The following is a 26,197-nucleotide window of genomic DNA, read 5'->3' on the forward strand; positions in this document are numbered from 1 at the left end:
TTCCTGAGACTAAATTGGAAACTAATGGACTCATTTGTTTGGCAGAGGAGATTTCAAGATACCCTAACATTGGCCCCATTTCACAGTTATTAGTAATCAATCTGATGCATTTCTACAAAGAAAAAAAAGAGCAAACAGGTCAAAAAGAAATACAAATTTACAGTTTGAAGAGATAAAAGGCACCAGAAGTTTTAATGTTGAAGCCAAGGCTTGTGCTGACAGAGATAAGGCTCTTAAGACAATACAGGGTCTGAAATGGAATGGGGTAGGGGTGTTGCCCTCGGGGAAAGATTCTACTCAGAGAAACTTCCAATTTGCAAAAGGAAAAGGCCTAAAGAATTTTCATTTCCTATGTGATTCAAGCGAGCCGAGTAGCCAGCCAAACGTAGCAATGTTGTTCACGTGGTTCTGGCTTTAGAGTCATGACGTCCATGAGTAAAGAGTTTGTAGAACCTTCCTCTGAGTTTAGGGTGTCAGGGCCATGCACTGTGTGGCAGGCTAGCCTCTGCACGGAGGCCTTGAGAGGTGTGACTGGGGAAGTCTGAAGGCCATTAGCCAGAATGCCAAGAGAAATATGAAAAGTACTAAGCATTCTGATGATGTAACGAGCGGAAATAAGGAATAACTGGTCGGAAATAGAGATTAAAAATCTTCCTTGTTAAATAGGAGCAAAAATGCTGTTGCGTCACGTGCCGTATCTCTTTATTGAAGCTGGAATAGGATAGACTGGACTAGAAGGGGTAGATAGAACAGATAGATAAATAATAAGAATAAATAAGTAGAGTAGCAGAAATGTGTAAGCTAACTGTGGGAGGGCTGCATAGTTACTTCGGTCATGGCAGTACATGTGTACATGCATATTCATGCGTGTGGGTTGGCGCATGTGTGGCAGTGTACATGGAGACCAGATGACAACCTCAAGCATGGCTTCTCAGATGCCATTCACTAGGTTTTGGCTTGGGTTTTTTGTTGCTGTTGTTGTTTGGTTGGTCGTTTGGTTTTGTTTTTACCGTAAGGGACAAGATCTCTCATTGGAGCTCCCCAAGCAGGCTAGAATGGCAGGCCAGGGAGCCCCAAGAACCTGCACAATGCCTCCTTCCTAGAGCCAGCAAACAAAATGTAGCCTTCCCTTCCTTCCTTCCTTCATTTCTTTGTTTATTTTTTTTCAAGACTGAGTTTCTCTGTGTTAGCCTTGGCTGTCCTGGAACTCTCTCTATTGACCAGGCTGACGTCAGATCCACAGAAATCTGCCTGCCTCTGCTTCCCAAGTGCTGGGAGCTGGGATTAAAGGTAAGTGCCGCCACCACCCTCCCCCCCCCCCTCTCTCTCTCTCTTGGTTTTTCAACACAGGGTTTCTCTGTGTAGCCTTGGCTGTCCTGGACTGGCTTTGTAGACCAGGGTGGCCTCAAACTCATAGTGATCCACCTGCCTCTGCCTCCCAAATGCTGAGATTAAAGGCGTGTGCCACCACTGCCCAGCTTCTTTCTCTATTTTTAAATTTGCATGTTTAAGTGGGTTCTGGGGATCAAGTCATCATGCTTGTGGTTGTTTTTTAACCACCTCAGCTGAGATACAAGAACAAATGACCTGAAAATGTCATTTACAAGTAAAAGGAAAATATTAAACATTTCAAAACTCTGAAGACTGGCATGTAAGGAGTAAAAAAGTATTCTCAATGGAGAATGCTAAGAGTGTGCCCATGGTGCCACTTACTTAAGAGATAAATACCTTTATTGTATATGTGTGTAGTAATATAAATGTATATGTAAAAAATAAAAAATATTTAATTTTTAAAAAGGAAGAAACAAATATCCATTCAAAAGTCAGCTTTCTGCACTGGGAGAAGAGGCCCTCAGAGCAGTTCAGACATCAGGGCTTCTCTTCTCATACCAAGTTCAGATTGATGGAGCCGGAAGGGTAGACATGCTCACTGCCTCCAAGCTACCTTGAGACTCAGCTCATCAAATTCCAGTATAGAGAGAGCTGAGCTGCTCCAGTCATGGCTCAGGCAGCCCAGGTGTAGGAGCAAGCGGCCCTCGCCAGCATCTGCATCCACCTGATGCTAAAATTCTGCAGGGTGTGCAAATACAAGCGCTCAGAGGGCATGGTGGCCCCCATCTAGACTTCAGAGGAGGCACTGAATAGCTTGAAAGCACAGGGGATAGAGCCACACCTAAAACTCTTGATAGGAAGTTCTGATAGGACCTGGGGGACAACTGCTGGATGCATATCGTAGGTACCACACAAAGACACGCGTGAACAAGAGGAGACTCACTGGCCACGGCAATTTCTTTTTGCAAAAATGGTTTGCCAGGACCCGAGCCAAGCTCGCAAGGACACAGGGAGGAAGGTCACATAGATCTTACTCCAACTCAGGTGGTGACGGTAGTCTGACTTCACAGTCTCTTGCCATTGGCTAGCTGCTTTGTTTCGCTTTTTAATTGGGGCAAAGGAAATGAAAGAAAGGGCTTGGCCACCCCAAGCCATCAACTTCCCAGAATACAGCTGAGCCTCACAGGGAAGGTTTACCAAGTGGGGAGATGAAAAGATTTGAAATCTGGCATGTGAAAGTTTTACAAGGTTGGAGAGATTCATGGAATGTCAGCGCTTGGAGGGTTAGCTCTCTTTGAAAGGAAAAAGCTTCTCATGGTAGGATCAGCGCTGAGGTGCTGGTACCTCAGGATGGTGAGGCGAGTGGGATGTGATGCTCACCTGGGAAAGCAGGACACTCCAATGTGCAGTTCCAACCCCATAGGGCAGCCACTGAGGGCTGAGGGCAGCTGGGTCCTCCGAGTCGGGCTGCCTGACGCCGCAGAGGCCCGGGCCTAGTTCTAGTGCCCAGCGGTACTTACACTTTCCCTATTGGGCTTCAGACTTGCTTCGGGCCACCTTACACCTTTCCTTCTGCCTTTTGGAATAGAAATGGCCACTGCCACTGTCCCATTGTTGATATTGGAAACAGATCATTTGGTTTGGATTCACAAGTTGGACTTGGGATGTTGAGTAACTGCTAGAATTTAACTAGAATTTAACTGCTGGAGTTTAACACTTTGCAACTGTAGAGATGGTGTGATCAAAGTCTGCTTTGTGATAAGGACGTGAGTTTGGAGGACTCAGGAGTGGATGCTTATTTGGGATATTGGTCTTAATAAGTGTAATTACTGCTGGGTGGTGGTGGCATATGCCTTTAATCCTAGCATTCAGGAGGCAGAGGTTATTGGAGCTCTGTGAGTTTGAGGCCAGCCTGGTCTACAGAGAGTTCCAGAACAGGCAGTGCTACACAGAAAGACCCTGTCTCGAAAACCAAACAAACAAAAACAAGCCAAAACCAAAAAATCAAGTTTAATTGCTCACTGTGGTGCTTTAAATGAGAACGGGCTCCACAGGCTGTGGTGTTTGCGTGCTTGGTCCCCACTTAGTGGGACTTTTTGAGAAGGATTAGGAGGTGTGGTCTTGTTGGAGGTGTGTCACTGGGAGAATCCATTTGTGAATCAGACGTAAGCTGTCAGCTACTGATTGCCCCAGTGCCTTCTTCCCCACCTGCTCCCACACTTCCTGCCATGATAGTCATGGACTCATCCTCTAAAACAATCAGGAATCTAATTAAATGCTTTCCTTTATACGTTTCCTTGGCTACCAAGAAGAGACTTGATACCCTATGAGCATATATAGGGGGAGGAGGTCCCCCTCAGTCACAGTCATAGGGGAGGGGAGTAAGGGGAAAATGGGAGGGAGGGAGGAATGGGAGGATACAAGGGATGGGATAACAATTGAGATGTAATATGAATAAATTAATAAAATATATTTTTAAAAATATGTTTCCTTGGTCACAGTGTCTCTAACAGCAAGAGGAAAGTATCTAAGAGACCTTGTAACCATACTGAGAGGTTCTGGGGTGCATAGGAGGTGCTTTTCATTACGATGCTGTTTGGGGTTTGTTGTTATTCTTTGTCTGTCTCTCTCAATCTTCTATGTGTGATATGTATATATGTGCTCATATATGTGCAGGTAGGTGTGCAGGAACACATATACGGGCAAGAGGTCAAGAACTTCCTCTATTACTCTTCACATTTTTTTTTTTTTTGGTTTTTTGACACAGGGTTTCTCTGTGTAGCCTTGGCTGTCCTAGACTTGCTTTGTAGACCAAGCTGGCCTCAAACTCACAGAGATCCTCCTGTCTCTGCCTCCTGAGTGCTGGGATTAAAGGCATGCGCCACCATGCCCGGTACTCTTCACATTTTTTAAAGATTTATTTATTAATATTTTATATACAGTTCTCTGCTTGCATGTACACCTCCAGGCAAGAAGAGGGCACCAGATCTCATTATAGAAGGTTGTGAGCCACCATATGATTGCTGGGAATTGAACTCAGGACCTCTGGAAGAACAGACAGTGCTCTTAGCCTCTGAGCCATCTCTCCAGCCCCTACTCTTCACATTTAAAAAAATTATTTTATTACATTTTTAATTTGTTGTTGCACGCACCACATTTGAACACACTTGTGCAAAGCAACCCTAACACTTGGGAGTGAGGAGTAGAGGAGACAAGTGAGTCTCTAGAACTCCCTGACCATCCACACTAGACCAGTCACTGAGATTCAGGTTCAGTGAAAGACTCTGTCTTAAACAATAAAGCAGAGGGAATTGAGAAACTATATCTAAAAAGTTCACTCTGGCAAAGCTTTTCTGGATACCATTCCATCCTCATGCTCAAGAATAATGGCCATAAAAGATAGTTCCTATCGGGAACTTCAGAGGCAGAACAAAGGTCAGACAACTGTCCCCGAGCCCACCCTGACGTGTCCTCCCCGTCTCAAGCCCTACAAACCTTCAAGCCCCCAGTACCAGAGCTCACAGCCTCCACGTCCTCGAAAAGACTGCTGCCCTCCAGTTCTGACCAACAGCCCTGCTTCTGGGGATGCCTGTCTTCCATCCTTTGCCACTATGTCGCCTCCACCATAATCTAACAATACTCAATGTGTTAATGTTGTTTTTATAAAACTGTGCTTCTCCTTTTCTCTCTTAACCCAGTTGTCACACAAATACTTGAGACTCTTTTACATTTGTTTAATAATAAGCTTCACAGTACAAGAACTGGGCAGTTATTATTTTATTCTTAACCCTCTAAGCTAATTTGGTGTCCTCCCGGCGTACATCCCAGAGATACTGAGATACTTGCACTTTGTAGCTTCCTTGCCCCCCGCTCCTCTCTCCTGATGTCTTCTTAGACTTCTTCCATGGCTGATGGATGAATCCCCTGCTTCTTCCTCTAACTCCTCCTCCCCTGGCTGGCAGGAAGTCCAGCCCTATTCTCTCCCACTGCTAAGCAATTAGCTGTAAGCTGCTTTATTGGCATGCCAGGGGATAATTGGGAGCAGTATTTACACCACATTGAGACAGGACATTCTCAGAATAAAGATCGCAACCAGATATAGGGATGGGGTTACAGAAATCAACATTTTAATTATACAGTAACCTTATACCTACACCAATGCCAACTTCTGGCCTGAATACACATGTGCATGTATACATACTCAAGGATGTGCATACACCCACACTGACAAGTATATATACTCTCGCTAATAACACAACATACATACACACACACAATTTGGGGGGGGGCATGGTTTTGGTTTTGGTTTTGGTTTTTTTTGAAACAGGGTTTCTCCATGTAGTCTTGGCTGTCCTGGGCTCACTTTGTAGACTGGGCCTGCCTCTGCCTCCCAAAATGCTGGGATTACAGCCATGCACCACCACACCCAGGATAATACTCACACAATTTTTAGATCAGTTAACAATCAATTTGAATATTGTTAATAATGATGATCCTGTATCCTAGACATTGCCTCTGCTGTGGGCTTCCTTGAAGCCAGTGCAGTTTTTTTCTTAGGGGTCGGATGGTCTGCACTTCACTTCTAGCTTCTGTGTCTCAACAGTAAAATGAGGATTATCTCTTTCTTTCTTTCCCTCTGTCTATATATCTTTTTAGTCTCTCCCTGTCCTAATTAGGCTATTATGTGATGAAAAGCCACGACCACAGGTAAATTGGAGAGGAAAGGGTTTATTTGGCATGTGCATCCAAATCACTACTCAGTATTAGAGGAAGTCAAGACAGGAACTCAAGCAGGGCAGGAACCTGGAGGCAGGAGCTGATGCAGAGGCTGTGGAGGGATGCTGCTTACTGGCTTACTCCACATGGCTTACTCAGCTTATAGTATCCAATACCACCAGCCCAGGGATGGCACCACCCACGGTGGGCTGGACACGCCCCCCCCCCCCCATTGATCACTAATTTTAAAGATGCCTTACAGTCAGATCTTATGGAGGCATTTTCTCAATTGAGGCTCCCTCCTGTCCAATGACTCTAGGCTGTGTCAGGCTGACATAAAACTAGCCAGTACACTCCCTGTTCTTTCTCCTTGTCTGCTTCTTCCACAGCCTCTTCAGTTGACAACACCCTAAGTACTTTTCACAAGTATCCTGACTACCTGAGAAGGTGATCACCAGAGTTAGCCTCATAGACAGAAGTGTCAGAGAAAGGTTGGTGGTCATACTACGCCCCAGAGACACTATTGGATCAGCCAGAAGACCTCAGGACCCACCAGGAAGATGCCCTCAGTTCATCGTCTAATGTCCCAGAGCGTCCCTCCATCTTGCCATTCCAGCTGCTCCTCCCAGCACTGAGGCTTCATTACCAAGATCATCTTTGCCGTCTTAGAACCACCAGCTCCCACCCTACTCCAAGAACTCTGGCCTCCTCTGACTTGCAGGACCCCCAGCCCGTCATGGAGAGCCACCCAGGCAGAGATGAGAGAAAAATGAACCACTCTGGCTGGCCTCGTTTCATGTCTGTGGCTGTGATTAAGTTCCCTGACAAAAAGCAACTTAGAGGATAAAGAGGGTTATTTCAGCTCACAATTCCAGTTTAGATTCCATTGCTGTAAAGAAGTCAAATAGATAGTCACATCACCTTCACAGTCAAGAGCAGTAAAAACAAGCCAGGTGGTGGTGGCCCACGCCTTTAATCCCAGCACTCAGCAAGCAGAGGCAGGGGAATCTCTGGGTTTGAGGCCAGCCTGGTCTACAGATCAAGTTCCAAGACATCCAGGGCTACACAGAGAAACCGTGTCTTGAAAACAAACAAATAAATAAAACGACCAACAAACAAGAAATAAACAAACAGAAAGGAGCAGAGAGACATGAGTGCTCATTTGCTTGCTTGCTTGCATTGGTGTTTTGCCTGCCCGTCTATCTGTGTGAGGGTGTCGGATCCTCCGGAACTGGAGTTACAGACAGGTGTGAGCTGCTATGTGAGTTCTGGAAATTGAACCCTGGTCCTCTAGAAAAGCAGCCAGTGAGCCATCTCTCTCTAGCCCTATCTCTCCCCTCTTATACAGCTAGGAAACTCCTGCCTAGAGAACATTGCCACCTGAGGTTTGTTTGAGGCCATATCAGTTAATTTAAGACAATCCTCCACAGCCATGCCCAAGGCTATAGCGATAAGTCCTTAAAGCTAGAGAATCCCTCATTAAGGCTTTCTTCTCAGATGATTCTAGTTTGGGTCAAGTTGACAGTTAAGCCTAACACCTTCCTCCTTAAGGTTTGTGGCCTCCCTCAGCCCAACACAACGTAGACCCTTCCGGGATCATGCCGGGAAGTTGAGTCCTGAGTGGGAAATTGATCCTCTCTTGCGGGCCAGCATAGCTAAGGTAGAGTAGGACAGAATGTGTTCTGAGAGGCACCAGGAGCAATAGAACCCAGTCCCTCTGCACTGCAGTGGCTGCTCAGTGCCTTCCAAAGAGGAGACTTCTCTTGGCCTCCTTCATCAGCATGTCGTCTCCAGGCCAGATGTTTCTAGAGAAAACCACTTAAGCTCCCTGAAGAAGGAATGGTCATCCTGTCCTTGGGAAGGTGGTAGAGACCAGCTGGGTGAGGAAGGGAAAGCCTCTAGTAACAGTAGCCCGTGGACCCACCACTGCCCTGCTCGAGTGGCTCCCTCAGAGTGGAAATCATTAGGCCATACTAGGAGACACAGTTCTCCTCAGGAAAACAGACTCTGTCTGTGGCCCCGGCATGGTACATCCCACTTCCTCACATCCTAGTCACCCTATTTCTCAGTTCACGAGCCAGCCAACTGAGTAGCTTTGAAAATATCAGGGGCTCCATGCCAGGAGACAGCTATGAAGCTTTTCTGTTTCCATAGGAGACCCAGATCTACCACGGAGCCCTGGAGATGACCCTCCATCTCTGTGCCTTCCTTACTCTACCCGGCTACCACCACGAACCTAGTACCCAAGTCCTTTGCTGTAGAAATAGCTTAAGCTAAGGCAAAAGCTGAACGATGGTTACAAATTTATGAGCTTGCTACACTTTACTACTGATTCTCTGCTGATGGGTTCCTGGTGTACCTGAGCTCATAGCTTATACCTTCAGTCTCATGGCTGGCCCTTAAAAACCTGTAGCCTGAGACCGGGCGTGGTGGTGCACGCCTTTAATCCCAGCACTTGGGAGGCAGAGGCAAGTGGATCGCTGTGAGTTCGAGGCCAACTTGGTCTACAAAAGGAGTTCAGGACAGCCAACGCTACACAGAGAAACCTTGTCTAAACAAGCAAACAACCAAAACAACAACAAAACAAAAAACAAAATACCCCTGTAGCCTGAGGTGGTCTAGAAGCTATGATCATCCAGCACCCTATCTTATTTTCTGAATGATGTCTCTAAAAAGGACCAACACTGGCACAAAAGTACACAACCTTGCAACCTTTTATCCCCAAGATTAAAAAAAAAAATTCTTGGAAGTCTTGCTAACATGATATGAAATCAGCCTAAGGCAACTGCTTCCGGTCAAGTCTGGAACATAAATTAAAACAATGGTAGCAGCTGGGGGTTGCAGCTCAGTCGGTAGCGTGCTTGTCACCATGCACAAACTCCTGGATTTGACTCTCAGCCCCACGTAAACCAGGCATGGTGGCTCATGCCTATAACTCCAGCACATAAGAGGTGAAGGCAGAAAAATGAGACAACGTTCAAGATCAGCCTTGGCTAAACATTATCAGCTTTGAGGCCAACCTGTGCTAAACGAGCCTTAACCAAAAAAACAAAAAGTGGGGCTCAGACTTGCTGCTTTTCCACAGGGCCTGAGTTTGGACCCCACATGGCGTCTCATGGCCACTGTACCTCTAGTTCCAGGGACCGTAACACCATCTTCTGTACTGGCTCTTGCACTCACGTGGTACACATAAAATCATACAAGTGTACACACACGCACACACTAAATAAATAATTTTTAAGTGGAGAAACAACTAAGGAAGACACCAAAAACTGACCTCGGGCCTCCACCAACTCAAGTACATGAGCATGTATATAGAGAGACTGCAGTTAGCATGGCATATTCATAATACATACTGGGATATATGTACCCTACTATAATGCAATAAAAAAGACCCTTCCCAGATACCAGCCTAACATTGGCAGAATGCATGCTCTGGGACTTCCTAGTTTCCAAACTGTAGGTCAAAGAAATGTCTGTTCTTTATAAATTATCCAACCTCAGATACTTTGTTATAGCAATGTAAAACAAGACTAAGATGCTCTTGCTAAAAGAAGAATGTAACTATTAAATGCCATCTTTACAAAACTAATAAAAAAAAATCTAGCCCCTATAGACTCCCAGCTCAAGCTTTCCTTGGTCACCTGCAAGTGTCTGTGGTTTTTGATCCCAAGTGTAGAATGCGAAACAGACTTGTGTGAGTGTATGTGCTGTTTGTCCACTGGAAATGTCCTCAGTACATGTACTTACTTGTGGTTGCATCTTGTACTCAAGTACAGTTAGTATATATAAACAACAAACTTGAATTCAGCCCATGTGTAGTAATTATTTGGGGAAAAAAAAGGGCCTTTCACTTCAAAAAAATTACCTGCTTTTTTTTGGGGGGGGGCAGGGTTTCAAGACAGGGTTTCTCTGTATAGCCTTGGCTGTCTATCCTGAACTGGCTTTGTAGACCAAGTTGGCCTTCAAATCACAGAAATCCACCTGCCTCTGCCTCCCAAGTGCTAGGATTAAAGGTATGCGCCTCCACAGCTCGAATGCCTGCTTTATTATATCGGTGGAGTGAACTCCTAGTTAAGAGGTCAGTAATGGCTTGGAATTCCTAGCAGCTGCTTAGCCTCTCCAAGATCAAACCTTTGATCTATAGAACAGGGATGATAAAAATACCCATTTAATGAACCAGCATTTCCTCTTATAGGTAGTCCCAGAGGAGAAATGGAGCTATGTATTCAAATATTTGTGTCCCAGCCTACTCATATAGCTCCAAGCAATTTGAATATTCATAAGTGGATTAACAAAGAAAAAAAACCAAACCAATGAGGACATGAGTAGAGTTGAAACACAATGTGATTGGTGAAATGGCTTTAGGATAAAGGTGCTTGCCTCCAAGGCTGAGGATCTGAGTTCAATCCCAGGCCCTCACATGATGGAAGGAGAGACTACATTCTGAAAGTCATCCTCTGACCTCTGGTGCGCACACGCGTGCCCACACACACACACACACACACACACACACACACACACACACACACACTAAATTAAATGTAATTTTTAAAAATTAAGCCAACAAACAAAAGGCAATGTGTTAAGTCAAAGAAAGCTGACACAACATTACATGGAGTGTGGTTTCATTTATGTTAAATACTCCTGAGAACTTGACCTATAGCTAGAGGTAGGCTGTCTAGAAAAGGCAGTGGGGGGCACTCTCTGTGAAAGTAACGGTGCTCTGCATCTCAAAGGCTGTGATGTCAGAACTCATCAACTTGTGCATCTAAAACAATCTCCAAGGCATAAACTAAGCCATAGTAAAGTTGACCCCTCACCCCAAAAAACAATGTTACAGAATCATTATAAAGAGTCATGAAGTGGTGTGTGTGTGTGTGTGTGTGTGTGTGTGTGTGTGTGTGTGTGTGTGTGCACGCATGCGTGTGTGATTCCTCCCAAGTTCAGTGCTGGCTCAGAAGGGCTCATACACTAATGGTTGTGACCATGTACATACCTGACTGGGGCTAGAGCCTGCTGGGGATCCATACTGCCGGCTGTTCTGCATCTAAGTTTTTGTGGATGGCGACAAGTGCAGGCTCCAGCTGAGGCTGTTCCCGCTGCCAGGTACCTCCACTGTAGTATAAGTCCCACCCACGCCTGGGAAATAGGCACCGCTTCCCTGCAGAAGCCTGAGGCACCTCCCGCCCTTCTGATTCAGGGTCAGGAACACGTGTCCAGCCACCCAGGCGGGGAAGTCCAGAGTACCTGCCAATGCCCTACTGCACCACCCTGAGGCAAGTTTATCTAATTGGGTGCCCACAGCACCCAGCACCCACCATTAGGTGTCCACGGCTGGTTATTGTAATGAGAGTTTTAAACATGGAGTCAACGGACCTGGGCAAGCTAGTTAGAGGGGGAAATGGACAGGAGAAGCAAGAAGACACCAGGCCTCCCTCCTGAAGCAAGACACTGCCTTTTATTTATATATATTATGTCTCGTTGCTAAGCAACCAGGCCTTGGCCCAAGTGGCAGGGAGGAGGGGTCTCCTGCTGCATTGAGCCAGGGTGACTCAACCCTGTGTTGTCAGTTCCCCTGGGCCTGGTGCACACATTCAAGTCAGAGACCAGACCCACCTGGCTGTGGAATTCCTAGATGGAACAGAGCCAGTTCCCAGCTTCTCACCAGCTTGCGGAGAGCCAAGGCAAGCAGGCATAACCAGGCACCTGGCTCTGCCATTGGCTGAACTTGGGCAGGCCATTTAACACCTCTAACTTCCTTCAAGAAGAATGTGAGATGGCATTTCAAGGTCTTACAGTACACTTTAAGTGTCCCGGTTGACTCACACGGGTACCACTCTCTCTCTCTCTGACAGTCGGGGAAAGTATAGTCCAAAGCAAGGGTGATTTTTTTTTTCATTTAAGCAAAGTGATCCAAAAAGCAGGACTCAAAGCTCTATTGCCATGACTCATGCTTTCCCATAGCAGATCACCCGATTCACTTGCAATGCCTAGCCCATGCTGTGGCTGAGCTTCTCAGAGGGAGGATAGGAACCTATCGCATTCTCCCTGGCATAGGCTAGAAAGATCCCAACACAGTGGGAGGGCTGCCCTCCTACGTCAGCAATCCTGCCCACCGGCTAGAAATGCCGATGCCCCTGCCAGATGCCTGAGTCATGCAGCAGGTGTCTTACTAGAAATTCACGGTGTCTAATTTTGACTACCTTTGGCTACACGAACTGTGTTTAGGTCAGTGGAGGTTCTGAGACTGGAAACATCTCCCCTGGTACCTGGTGTTCAGGGGGGTAGAGCCAAAAGCCACTGAGCAACACTCTCACCCTATAAGCCAAATTTAAGCTCTACTTGAGGTAGGATGCAATGATTAGCCCTCGTTTATTCTTTTTAAAATTCCTTTTATTTTTAACCCTTATGTTTATTTTATGTGTAATGGTGGGGGTTTTTGTTGTTGTTGTTGTTGTTTGTTGTTTGTTTTTGGTTTTTTTTGGTTTTTCGAGACAGGGTTTCTCTATGTAGCTTTGACTGTTTTGGACTTTCTTTGTAGACCAGGCTGGCCTGGAACTCACAGAGATCCACCTGCCTCTGCCTCCCGAGTGCTGAGATTAGAGGCATGCACCACCACACCATGCTGTGTCTAGTGATGTTTTGTCTGAAAGTATGTCTGTGCACCACATGTGTCCTTTGGGGGCCAGAAGAGGGTAGTGGACTCCCTGGAACTGGAGTCACAGTTGTGACCTGACTGGGTACAGAACCCAGGTCCTCCGGAAGAGCAGCAAGTGTCCTAACCACTGAGCTTTCTCTCCAGCCCCGTTCCTCGTCATCCTTCTAAACTCCTGCTTTCCAGATCCACGTCCTTCAGAACCCAGGTCCCCTCAGGCCTGCTGGACCAATGAAGACTGCTAAATGCAGATCTTCCAGGACAAGCTTTCCGGAGCTTTCCTAACAGTGGCTGAGCTCAGAGATGGAGGCTTCCAGAAGAACAAACTGTGACTCAAGGAGGTACTCACTGTGTAGACCAGGCTGGCCTTGAACTGACCTGCCTCTGCCTCTCAAGGGCTGGGACTAAAGTATGTGAGGCCCTGTCCACCTGATGCCATTGGGTTTCTTGAGGCAGTGTCTCTCTCTGGCCTGGAGCGCATCAAGTAAGTCAGGCTGGCTGGATGTCTAGCCCCAGGGATTTGCCCATCTCTGCATCCCCAGCACACCACACCACCTTTTCACCTTTTTTTTTTTAATGTGAGTTCTGAGGATCAAACTTAGGTCCTCATGATTATAAGACAAGCACTTTACCAACTGAACTGTCTCTTTAGCTTGCCAGAGTAACCATAAAAAGCATGATTATTTTGGCACGTGGTTCTGAGTGCAAGTCTAAGAGCTACCTGCCTCTCTCAACATACCCTCGATACTGACACAGGATATCATATGGCAAGAAATAAGGAGCCTGCTCTGTGTGTACCCTCTTACAAAGCCATCAAGATCCAAGCATGATGCCGGCCATGGTGGTGCACGGCCTTTAATCCCAGCATCCAGGAGGCAGAGGCAGGTGGATTGCTGTGAGTTCGAAGCCAGCCTGGTCTACAAAGCGAGTCCAGGACAGCCAAAGCTACACAGAGAAACCCTGTCTCAAAAAAACAGAAGAAAAAAAAAATAAGATCCAAGCATGAGTGTCTCTCCTGGTGATCCCCAACCCAGCCCTAATCACCTCCCAAAAAGCCATTTTCCCCTCAATGTTTCACACGGTGATTAAATTCTGACCTGGGAACCCTTGAGGGATACTCCAGTCATATCGAAGGCATCCAGGCCTATGTCAGCTTTATGGAGAACCTTGGGAACCCCCCTTATGTGCCTCTCCATCGCTGGGTTGCCAGTGCCTGACTAGCACCCCCTGTAGACTGACTCTCCCTTGAAGCATCTTTTTTTTTGTTTACCTGCCTCTGCCACACGCTGAGGCTGTTTGCTAAATAGATGCACAGAAGAGAGAGAAGGGATGAAGCATTAGTTCTATTTTAAAGAATATAGGCCTTTGGCATGAGAAATTTGGGGCTACTGAACAAAGAAAGGTTTTAGAGCTCTCACTCTGATTTCACTCAGTTCTTAACACTTTTTTTAAAAATATCAACCTGGGGACTGGGGATGCAACTCCGTTGGTACGGTGCTTGCCAGGCATGGGCAAGGTTACTGTGGATTCTATATACAGCTCCCCAGTAACTGGCAGGTATGCTGGCACATGCTTGTAATTCCAACACAGAAATGGAAGCAAGAGGGTCAGACGTTCAAGGCCATGCTCATCTACATTATAAGTTCAAGGCCAACGTGGGATACTTGAGATCCTGTCTCAAAAAACAAAACAAAAAAAAAACACAACAAACAAACAAAAACTTGAGCCAGCAAGATGGTTTAACCAGCTAAGCACTGATGTTTTTCACTGTAGGTTGTGAAATGAAACTGTCAGGAACGAAGCTGTGTAGAACTGAAACTACAACACCACACTTGATAATAAGACTGAACAATGGGTTGTGAAATCTTGTCATAGTTGAATATGCTTCTGTCATGTGACCTGGACCAGCAGGCCATTCTTCAGTGACAGAGTCCTGAAGGAGAGGACCTGGGATGAGAAAAAAAAAAAAAAAGATATGAAAGTTGAGATTAGAAGGTTTTACATACAGCTGGGCGTGGTGGCACAAGCCTTTAATCCCAGCACTCAGCAGGCAGAGGCGGACAGATTTTTGTGAGTTTGGGGCCAATGTGGTCTACAAAGAATGTCCAGGAAAGCCAAGGCTACATACAGAAACCCTTCTCAAAAAAAAAAAAAAAAAAGAAATAAAAGAAAAGAAAGGAAGGAAGGAAGAAAGAAAGAAAGAAAGCAAAAGCAAAAGAAGGTCTTGCTTATGCTGAGCAAGTTTATAAGAAATACAGAATCAAGCCAGGCATGGTGGCAAACACCTTTAATCCCAGCACTGGGGAGGCAGAGGCAGGCGGATCACTGTGTGTTCAAGGCCAGCCTGTTCTACAAAGCGAGTTCAGGACAGCCTAGGCTACACAGAGAAACCCTGCCTCGAGAAAAAAAAAAAAAAAGGACAGCATCTTATGTACAGTTTACAGGGGGATATGGGACAGAGTCAGCATAAAGCCATCATAAAATGTGGTGAAGTCAGCAGCAGGAAGTTCATCAGGTAATGTAGCACAAAGGGTACACCGGATATCTCAAGTGAGCTACAGACCAAGCACACAGTGGCCTCGGGACTGATCACTGCAGGCTCTTCAAGGGACTAATGTCATGTTAGTGCTGGCTGTCCTGGAGATTACTGTGTCGACCAGGCTGGCTTCAAAGCCACAGAGACTCTTCTGCCTCTGCCTCCTGAGTCCCAGGATTAAAGGCGTATGTGTGCCACCACACTTGCCTTGGTAAATTCCTTTTCATTTTTATCTCATTTTTACTTAGTTTTGTTATAGCTCAGTGGAGTGGCGTGAGTGTATCTGAAGCCAGCGTGACACTTTAAAGTTAACAGATGTTGTGTAGTTTGTCCTGCGTCTCCTAAATGCAACACCACACTTCAGAAGCTTTTAATTTAGCTTCTAGTGTTTACCTACTCATTCTTTTTTTTTTCTTTTTTTTTTTTTTCCTTTTTTCTTTTTGGTTTTTGAAGACAGGGTTTCTCTGCGTAGCCTTGGTTGTCCTGGACTCACTTTGTAGACCAGGCTGGCCTCGAACTCATGGAGATCCGCCTGCCCTCTGCCTTCCGAGTGCCGGGATTAAAGGCGTGCGCCACCACCACCACCCGGCTACCTACTCATTCTTGTGTTGCCAGAATGGTGGTTTGCACTTACTAGATAGGATCTCCTCACTGCCTATGCCCTGTTATATTATCTCCTAAAGGAAAGGCTCGGCCCCACCTTCGGCTGTTAGCCACAGCACCGGACAGTGGCCTGTGGGGTTTTGGAGAAGGTGAACAGCTATGGTGACATGGGTGTCCTTCTATGTTTGCACTCACTGTTGAAGTCTGAGGGCTAATATTATATTTTAAGCTTAAATTACTGGCGCTTAAGAAATCTATAAAACAAAAATGCCTCTACCCTGTCAGCTCCACTTGCCCAAGCACAGAAAACTTCCTGGAATGCTGGGGGCTGTTGTTCAGGCAAGATAACAAGGCCAGTGTTTTCACTTCTGTAAAGCAGCTTGGTAGCCCTGCTGCACAGGATGTGCTTGATCACATGTAGATGGGAGGGACATAGGCAAGCAGCCTTGCCTTTATAACCCCTAACTAATATAATCCACTGTCATCCTCCAGCTAGTGGCCGTTGCCCTGGCCAGTAAAACTTGCTTTAAATTTGGCTCCGAAACTGTAATAGTGGTCTCTTTTTCTCTCGCCCTGTGGGATTAACAGAAGCAGCTGCAGAAGCTATCATAATGACTAGTGCAAAAACGCTACTTAAAATCTGACCAAAAGGGAAAAAAAAAAATCTCTGCTTTGTAGCAAGAGCCTGATGCACTTCAAGGAGAACCTGTAGTCACCATGCCACACCTCGTCAAGGTGTACAGCATCTGTAACAAAGGAAGTCAGCCGAGGCAAGAGAAGGCCTCTGATCAGAGGAAGATTTTTACACAATTAGAGAGGATACAATGGGCGCAAGTAATTTAAAAGTGTTCCCCTACTCTCTTGAACTCAGAGAGTCCTGTTAGTAGCGTATATGGAGGGTTAACACACGCAGTGCACACATAGAAGGCCATCCATGTTGTAGCTGTTCATCTGCTCCAAAACCCCATAGACCACTGTCCAGGGTCGTGGCTAACAGCCAACGGTGGGGCTGAAGCTTCCCGTTAGGAGGTAATACAACAGGACAAAGGCAATGAGGGGACCCCAGTAAGTTGCCTTTATCTAGACCAGGTGGGTGCCTCCAGGGCAAGTCGACCAGCATCTCAGATTGTCCCTTCAGAGGCAGAGTTCTTTAGAACCATGGTGGCGCACATCTTTAACCCCAGCACTCGGGAGGCAGAGGCAGAGGCAGAGGCAGAGGCAGAGGCAGGCAGATTTCTGTGAGTTCAAGGCCAGTCTGGTCTATAAAGAGAGTCCAAGACAGCCAAGGCTACCCGGAGAAACCTTGTCTCAAAAAACAAAAAAACAAAACAAAACAACAAAAAAACCCAGGGAGCATGACCCAAGGGATAATTCCATTCTGAAACCAGGGTGCCAGATTTTTTTTCCATAGTGGGAAGCACCGTCCAAGGAGGTAACCCGAGAGTGAGTAGAGACCAGAAATTCGAGCAATGAATTAATGAGTAGTGTCTGTGGGGAGCATTGTTCCTGGCTTCCCTTTGTAGATTTTAAATCTTTTTTAACTTAAATGCTTGGGCAATGTCTGTGTAACTAGCATTCAAACAGCAACAATGTGTATAAGAACGCAAGTCCTTGCCTAGCGGTGGTGGCTCATGCCTTTATGCCTGTAATCTCAGCACTCTGGAGGCAGAGGCAGGTGGATCTCTGAGTACAAAGCTAGCCTGGTCTACAAAGTGAGTTCCAGGACAGCCAAGGCTATACAGAGAAACCCTGTCTCAAAAAAACCAAAACCAAAACCAAACCAAGAAAGAAACAAAGTCCTCTTTCTAGCCCCCCACACCAGGATCCCCTGTGCATCAGACCAACAGAAACAAGCACTTATTGCTTCTGCAGATCTGGGGTCCATCTCAGGGTCGAAAGAGTCCAAGAAAATCCTGGCAACTGAATCCAGACAGCCTCAGCAGGTCTTACAGTGAGGGCTTTCCCAGTGCTGCCCGGAAGGGAGGCCAGGGTTGGAGATGTAACCGAATTAACAGACCGCACAAATCCTGGGTTCCACCCTAGCCTGGCATAAAACTAGGCGTGGCTGTGAATGCATGCACTGCCAAGACTTGGAGGGTGGAGCCAGGAGGCACTGAAGTTCAAGGTCATCCCTTGGCAGCTAGGACAGCTTGGGCTGAGGGCAGCGGAAGAAAACGGCATGGTCTTGTAGACCTTATTCTACAGGTTACAACCTATTAATAGGCTATAAATAAGTCATAATTTATAGCTCATGATGATTAAAAAGAAGAGATAGATCTAAAAGGGGTTTTGTGGAACTTCATTGCAATGTAAAACATAGCTTTCTGCCAGCTGAGGTTTAAAAGGAAAATTTGAGGATTCTATAAACACCTGGGTCACCAAGGTTGTCTGTCCCGCGCCGCGGATGAGAGGACACGGCTCATTCCTGCAATAAATGTGCAGGCCTGACTTCCGGGAAAGTGGCTGGGGCGACTAGTTGGTTAATGGGTAACCCTGCTTCTCCTTCTACTTCTTTCCAGCTCTCTGTGTCCCCCCTGGAGCAGGACGTGGCGTGGTCAGGGGACACTGACTCACAGCTGACTCAGCGCAAGGCACGCAGCCAGGGGGGAGGCCTGGAGGAGCCGGCTTTGCCCGCCTCTGTAGGAGGGGCCTAGGCACAGAAGGTCGGTGGTCCTAAGGCCCACGAGGAGGAGGTCAGATTGCACCTGGGACCAAAACGCAGCCTGAATGCTCTGTCGGGGGACACCTGCTAGCCAGTGGAGGCTAAAGCGTGGGCTCCCCCCCCCCCTCCCCTAGCCTGATCCCTAGAGTGCAGCCCCCTCCCCTGCAACCCCCCATCCAAACCCCACCCTCCGCGCAGTCCAGGGTGCTCCCCAGGACCTTTTGGAAAACTTTACGGCATCTGAGACCTGGCCTGATTTATCTCTCGCCTCTTCACCAGGCAAAGCCCAGTGAGAAGAACAACAGCTTCACTTGCTCTATAGCCTCTGGGGTTGGCTAGGGCTGTGACAGAGATCGTGGGATATGTGTTTGGGTGGCCAGGGTTAAAGATTCAAGCAAGGGCACACAGACTAAAAACCCAACAACCTCACATACATACATACATACATACATACATACATACATACATATTAAGATGTGTGTATGTACATACATAATATAATATAACTAAAATTATATATAAGCAAAGCATAGTAGCCCATGCCTATAATCCCAGCACTAGGCAGGCTGAGGCAAGAGGGTGGTGAGTTTGAGGTCTTGTGTACTACATACTAAGACCCTAGTTTTGCGTTTCTCACTGTCCTCTGATATAGCAGTTTATTTGACTCATTCTTGGCTACTTAAGCTTTACATTAAAATATACATAGCCAGATTTGGTGATACATCCCTTTAATCCCAGCACTCAGTAGGCAGAGGCAGGTGGATCTCTGTGAGTTCAAAGCCAGCCTGCTTTACATAGTGAGATAGTGAGTTCCAGGACAGCAAAACTATATAGCGAGACCTTGTCTAAAAAAGTCACACACACACACACACACACACACACACACACACACACACACACACACACACGATAAGAGGATGAGAAGGAATATTGGGAGGGAAAAAAAAGGAAAGAGAGAAAGAATGTTAAAGAATGAAAGAAAACACAGTAAGACTTGACCTGGCACCTGTAATGGTGAATACTGACTGCCAGACAGGCCTCAGGGATGCCTGTGAGGGACTTTCTAGATTGAGTTCATTGAGACAAGATGCCCCACCTTCCGTGTGGGAGGCCCCAGGCCCTGTACTGGGGTCGAGAGCAAGTCAGCTAAATGCCAACACTCATCTCCCTCTGCTTCCTGACTGTGGACGAGATGTGGGTGAGCAGCTGCTGCCATGTAATGGCCTGTATGCTGACAGGGTGAGCCAAGACAAACCCCTCCATGAGCTGCTGTTGTTCGGTGCTTTGTCACAGGAATGTGAAGAGTAACGGACACACTCACTAACCACAAGTGTCATTCTGCCCCCAAGATATAGTAGGACATTTTATCTGTTTCTTTGCCTGTGACCCATGGGAAATTTTTCCTTCTTCGGCATAGCTGTGATGGTTAGTTTTAATTGGCAGCCTGACGTCATCTAGAATCCTGTGGGCAAGGGAGTCTTGGGAGGGATTGCCCAGATTAGGCTGGCCTCTAGCCATGTCTGTAGGGCCCTGTCTTGATTGCGTACATTGACGTGGGAAGACATGTTGTACAAGTAGACTTCCGGCAACCCACTTGGGGTTGGTTCCTGCTGTGCATAACGGAGCAGAGAGTAAGCCGGCCAACCATAAACATTCTTTGTTCATTCTTTTCTCAGCACTCCTATCTGTGGATGTGATGTGACTACCTGCTTCGAGTTTCTGCCGCCTGGACTGCCCACAACAGTGGACCAATAGCCTGGGCTTGGGAGCCGAGTAAATTCTTTCTTCCTCAAGTTGCTTTTGCCAGGATATCTTTTTATCACAGCCACAGGAAACAAAAATAATGCAGAGGCCATTAAACGGGATGGAGTGAAGGCAAGCAGTCTCTAGCGGGAAGTTACCTGGCCCTAGTGAGCCCACGAGGTGATGATCCCTGGTGCCAGACCAGGGTGCTGGTGCTTTCCCTCAAGGAGAGTGTTGCAGAGAAGAGGGCTTGGACACCATCACACTTAGAATGCTACTGAGTAACAGTGGTGGCTTAGGTCTGCGGCACTAGTCCCCAGGCCGCATGGTTCAAAAACCATGTACACATCCCAGGCAGGTAAACGCCGTTGGCCGCCCTTCACAGTCTCCCTCTGTTTTTATTTTAGAGCTCTTCCAAGATCCTCTGGTGGGTTTGGAAGACTAACTTAACATATTTGAGTTTGACGGTGCCTGAGTCCATTTTCTGTTGCTCTAATAAAATATCTGAAGCTGGCAAATCTACAAACAATAGAGGCTAGTCTGCATATTAGTTACTTGTTTTGTTGCTGTGACAGAAGCAATAGTTTGCTCCTGGTTTGAATAGGCACGGCCCCATAGACTCATGTGTTTGCATGCTTGGCCTATAGGGAGTGACACTGTTAGGAGGTGTGGCCTTGTTGGAGTGGGTGTATCCTTCCTAGAGGAAGCATGCCACTGTGGGGACAGGCTTTAAGGTCTCCTATGCTCAAGCTATGCCCAATGTGGCACACAAATTTCCTTCTGCTGTCTGTGGATCAAGTTGTAGAACTCTAGGCAACTCCAGCACTGGGTCTAGCCGCACACTGCCGTACTTCCTGTCATAATGATAATGGGCCAAATCTCTGAAATTAAAAGCCAGCCCCAGTTAAATGTTTTCCTTCATAAAAAAAGTTGGTTCGGTCATGCTGTCTCTTCACAGCAAAAAAAATCCTAACTACAACACAACTTAAGAAAAGACTCACTTTGGCTCCATGTTTCTTTAAGTGTTTGTTATATTATTTTATGTGTGCAATGTTTTCCTTGTATGTCTGGGCACCCCTTTAGTCCCTGGTGCCTGAAGACATCGTCGGATTTCTTGGAACTGGAAGTACAGGTGGCTGTGAGCCATCATGTGGGTACTGGGGATCAAACCCAGGCCCTCTGGAGAAGCAGCCAGTGCTCCTATCTCTCTCAAAGGACAAGGCATGCTGGCAAGAGCCTCAGGCAGTCAGTGGTCACATGGCATCCACAGTTAAGAAGCAGAGAGAGACCAATGCTGATGCTCAACTTACTTTTTCCTTCCTGTTCAGGCCAGGACACAGGCCATGGGATAGTGGGGTGCACTCTCAGGATGATGGGTCTCCCCAGCCTCAATTAACCTCATCCAGAAACCCCTTCATAGACATTCCTACATGGCTGTCCCATAGATGAATCCAGATCTCGTTAGGTTAAAAACCAGTATTAACCACCACAATCTGGGTCAGGTTCTGGCAACTGGGACATCTCTGAGTGTGGGGGTGGAGGGGGCCAGATTTGGTGGGAGGCTGGTGCTGTACTGTATGTAACATGGCCAAACAGAGCAACTGTGCCAGCAAAGGCTCACTGTTAAGACATAGCAAGTCTCTCAGCAACCCATTCATCTATTAGTCCTTGGAAGCTGAGCCCTTGTCAGCCAGTCACACCTCAGAGATTCCACCTCTAATATGTTTTACAGAAAGAGAAAGAGATTATTACAGAGTCAGAGAGCGATCTGAAGAAAGGGACAGAAGAAGAGAATGAAGATGGAGAGAGAGAAAGAGACTTTTTGGTCTGGCAATAATGAAATCCACCTGAAAGGGTGTGTTCTGAAACTTGAAAATCCCATTAAATACTTCTGCATGTCCTGAGGCAACTCAGAAACAACTCAACCTTTCCATTTCAGAACACTTCTGCCAGCAGAGCTGTGTTGAAGGTGGGCCACACATACACTCACACACACACACACACACACACACACACACACTGGCTCACATCCTTCTGTTTCCTTGACCTTAGGTAGGATGGAATTTGCCAACTTGACATCTGCTCTATTGGACACATATGCACATAGATGGGCTACCTGTCTCTCATTGGTGTCTGGACAAGTCATCATCTTTATTACTTCAGTCTGCAGCTTCATCAAAGCCTTGAAAGAAACCTCATGTATTCAATCAAAAGTCTTGAAATAGGGGCTAGTTCCTTATTGGTATGACTTTTGGGGGGACCTGACAGAATCATCTCTGCCATGTAAAGGGCTAGAGCAGCGATGGTATGTCTCTCTTCTGTCACTCACACTATTTTAGTTATAACTTTTTTTGTTTTGTTTTTTCGAGACAGGGTTTCCCTGTGTAGCCTTGGCTGTCCTAGATTCACTTTGTAGACCAGGCTGGCCTCACATTCACAGCGATCTGCCTGCCTCTGCCTCTGAGTGCTGGGATTAAAGGCATGCACCACCACACCCAGCCAGTTATAACTTTTAGTTATTGTTCCTTGTTTGGTGTGTGGGGATTAAATTAAGGTTTAATTTAATATTAAGTGTATAGGTGTTTAGCTTTCATGTGTGTATATGCATCACATAGGTGCAGTACCTGCAGGGACCAGAAGGTGGCCTTCGATCACATATAACTAGAGTTATAGAGAGCTGTGAACCACCGAGTGGGTGCTAGGAATTAAACCTATGCTCTGAAGTGCTAAGCCATCTCTAAGCCCCATTTGGGAGGAGTTTTGAGACAAGACCTCACTATATAATGGGGCTGAGGAGATGGCTCAGTCAGTAAAGAGCTTGCTTTGCAAGCATGATAGCCTGAGTTCAATTCCTGGAACCTACAGGGGCTGGGAATCAGATCGTGGTGATCAAGGGCAGGGCAGGACACAAAGAACTGAGAATAACAGGAACATGCAATGTCCACCTACTGCCTCTGTCAAAACAGAATATTACATTCAAAAGGGTGATTTGAGGGGCCAGAGAGAGGCTCATGAGTTAAGAGTGGACCTGAGTTCAGTTTCTAGCACCCATATACAGCAGCTTAAGGCTGCCTATAGCTCCAGCTCCAAGGGACCTGACACCCTTTTTTGTACTCCATGGGCACCTGTACTTACTTGCATGTTAGCTCAAATAGACATACATGCATACATATAATTCCAGAATGCATATAAAACAAGAAAAAATGAATAAAAAGAAAAACCCAGGGCGGGGCTTTTTGCATGTTTGGACAAGCACTCCATCAAGTGAAGCGCATCTCCAGCCACCACCAGATAGCGCCCGGATTCTGTCTAGCTTCTCCCCTATCCTGCCTTCTCCACAGCAGGGCCAGGGATAGTGCATTCAGAGGAGCGGACATTGGCTGACCAAGGACTTGGGAGTAAAAGAGACTCAGTAGACCAGCAGGCTGTCCCAGACAGCCCCCTCTGCTCTCGCTGCTTAGCAAAGGCAAGATTCTAGTGCCTAGCCACGGAGCTGGGAGTGGTCAGAGGTATGCAGAACATACTGCAGTCTGTCGTCATGGTGCATGCCTGGCGTCCCAGCAACTGGGAGGCTCTGGCATGAGAATTGTCAAGTGTTACCACCAGCCTGGGCTACATAGCGAGACCCAGCCTCAGAAACATAAAGAGCAAACAGACCATACCCCCTCTCACATGCCTGAGGCACATGAAGTTAAGGGTGAGTGACTACTTGAAAATGGGAGCTGCTAGGACTGGAGAGATGACACAGATGGCTGCTCTTTCAAAGGTCCTGAGTTCGATTCCCAGCAACCACGTGGTGTCTCACAGGCACCTATAATGAAATCTGGTGCCCTCTTCTGGCATGCAGGTGTACATGCAGGCAAACACTGTATACATAATAAATAAATCTTTTTAAAAAATTATTTATTTATTATTATGTATACAGTGCTCTGCCTGCATATACACCTGCAGTCCAGAAGAGGGCACCAGATCACATTATAGATGGTTGTGAGCCACCATGTGGTTGCTGGGAATTGAACTCAGAACCTCTGGAAAAGCAGTCTGTGCTCTTAACCTCTGAGCCATCTCTCCAGCCCATAAATAAATCTAAAAAAAAAAAAAAAAAAAGGCTGGGCACTGGTGACGCACGCATTTAATCCCAGCACCTGGGAGTCAGAGGCAGGCAGATCACTGTGAGTTCGAAGCCAGCCTGGTCTATAAAGTGAGTCCAGGACAGCCAAGGCTACACAGAGAAACCCTGTCTCGAAAAACCAAAGGAAAGGAAGAAAGAAAGAAAGAAAGAAAGAAAGAAAGAAAGAAAGAAAGAAAGAAGGAAGGAAGAAAGAAAATGGGAGCTACTAAGAGGGACACGAGATAGCTGTCCTTTGCCAGTCCCTGACCTTCATAGGCACACAGGACAGTTGACAGTTGTTTTTTGTTTGTTTGTTTGTTTTGTTGTTGTTTTGTTTTTTATAAAAAATGACTGTACATGTAGGCCATCATTTGATTACATCTGCCACACTACTGCTCCTGACTCACCCCAACCCCTTTTTCCTCATTCATCACCCCGTCTACTTTCATATTATCTGCCTATTGATCTATCATAAACATAAAATGCATATGAGAGAAAATAGGCAGTGTTTGCCTTTCTTCTCACATTACCCTCTCTTGCTCCTCCCTCTCTTTTTCCCTTTAGACCCCTCCCTCCTTCCCAGAGTCTTCCTTCTAGTTTCATGTTGTGAGTGTGTGTGTATATCACATACATACATACACACATATGTATATATTACTCTTCATATAAGAGAAATGTGTGATATTTATATTCCAAACTGGCTTATTTTATTTACTATGGTGCTCTCCATTTATCCACTTTTATGAGAATGACATAATATCATTCCTCTTATGGTTAAATAAAGCTCCACAGTTTTTTGTTGTTGTTGTTTGTTCTTGTGGGTTTTTTGTTTTGTTTTGTTTTGTTTTGTTGAGACATGGTTTCCTTTGTGTAGCCTTGACTATCCTGGACTTGCTTTGTAGATCAGGCTGGCCTCAAACTCATAGAGATCTGCCTGCCTCTGCCTCCCAAGATGTGAGATTACAGGCATGCGCCACTGCACCTGGCTCATGTGTCACATTTTTTGGTGTGTGTGTCACATTTTTTTAAATACACATCTCTGTTGATAGATACATGGCTGGTTTCACATCTGGGCTGTTGGGAGCAAGGCTGTAAGAAACCCGGATATACAAATGTCTACGCTGACTTTGCTTCCTTTCCACCTACACCCAGGAAAGCCATTTGACTTTGATACTCACAGATGTCCTTGAGATAAGAATTGTTTATTGAGCATTTAAGTCCTCAGCCCTGTGTACTTTGTATAAAACATTTCATTAAAAGGTTTAGGTGCCAATGAGATGACTGAGTAAGTCTGTACTCACAGATACTTGCTGGCAAGCCCAAAGATCTGGGTTGAATCCTTGGAACCTATGGTAGAAGAAGGGAATCAACTCTCACAAGTTGTCCTTTGACATGCACACACGCATGCACACAGGCACACACATGTACACACACAGGTCTAAGCAATCCAGTCATTAAGGAGCCATACTGAGACTAATTGTGGAATTCTGATCCTGAGCTGAAAATTTTCAGAACATGGCATTTCAAATTTTTCCTTTTCCTTTTTTACCTTTAGTATGCCTTTCTTCCATAAAGTGAATTCAAGGCTCTGTCCCCCAAGTCTTACTGCTATACTTGCAGTAGACCTGACTAAATTGGGGTGTCTTTGAGAGAGACACTCCCAGCAAGGGGATCAGAGGCTGACTCCTCCCAGGACCTCCTCCTAGTGCAGTGTAGCTGCAGCGCTGGGCTGGCTCAACGGCCTCAGCCAGAATTCCACAAAAGGGTTCAAAGCCCTTAACAAACTGCTGACTGATAACCCTGTGCACCGTGTAGAGTCCTTGGAAGGTCTAAAGT

The 26,197-nt window shown here is 46.3% G+C and overlaps 1 long non-coding RNA gene across 1 annotated transcript; it reads left to right on the forward strand.

Annotated features, from left to right (window-relative positions):
- Positions 1 to 17,984: 17,984 nt before the first annotated feature.
- On the forward strand, positions 17,985 to 20,611 carry LOC311595537. The gene is made up of 3 exons (XR_014778479.1): positions 17,985 to 18,050; positions 18,365 to 18,508; positions 20,184 to 20,611. It is a non-coding gene; the product is annotated as an uncharacterized lncRNA (long non-coding RNA).
- The last annotated feature ends 5,586 nt before the right edge of the window (positions 20,612 to 26,197 follow it).

Source organism: Acomys minous (assembly GCF_964271855.1).
Source record: "Acomys minous genome assembly, chromosome: 4".
In the NCBI taxonomy this organism is placed as follows: Eukaryota; Metazoa; Chordata; class Mammalia; order Rodentia; family Muridae; genus Acomys; species Acomys minous.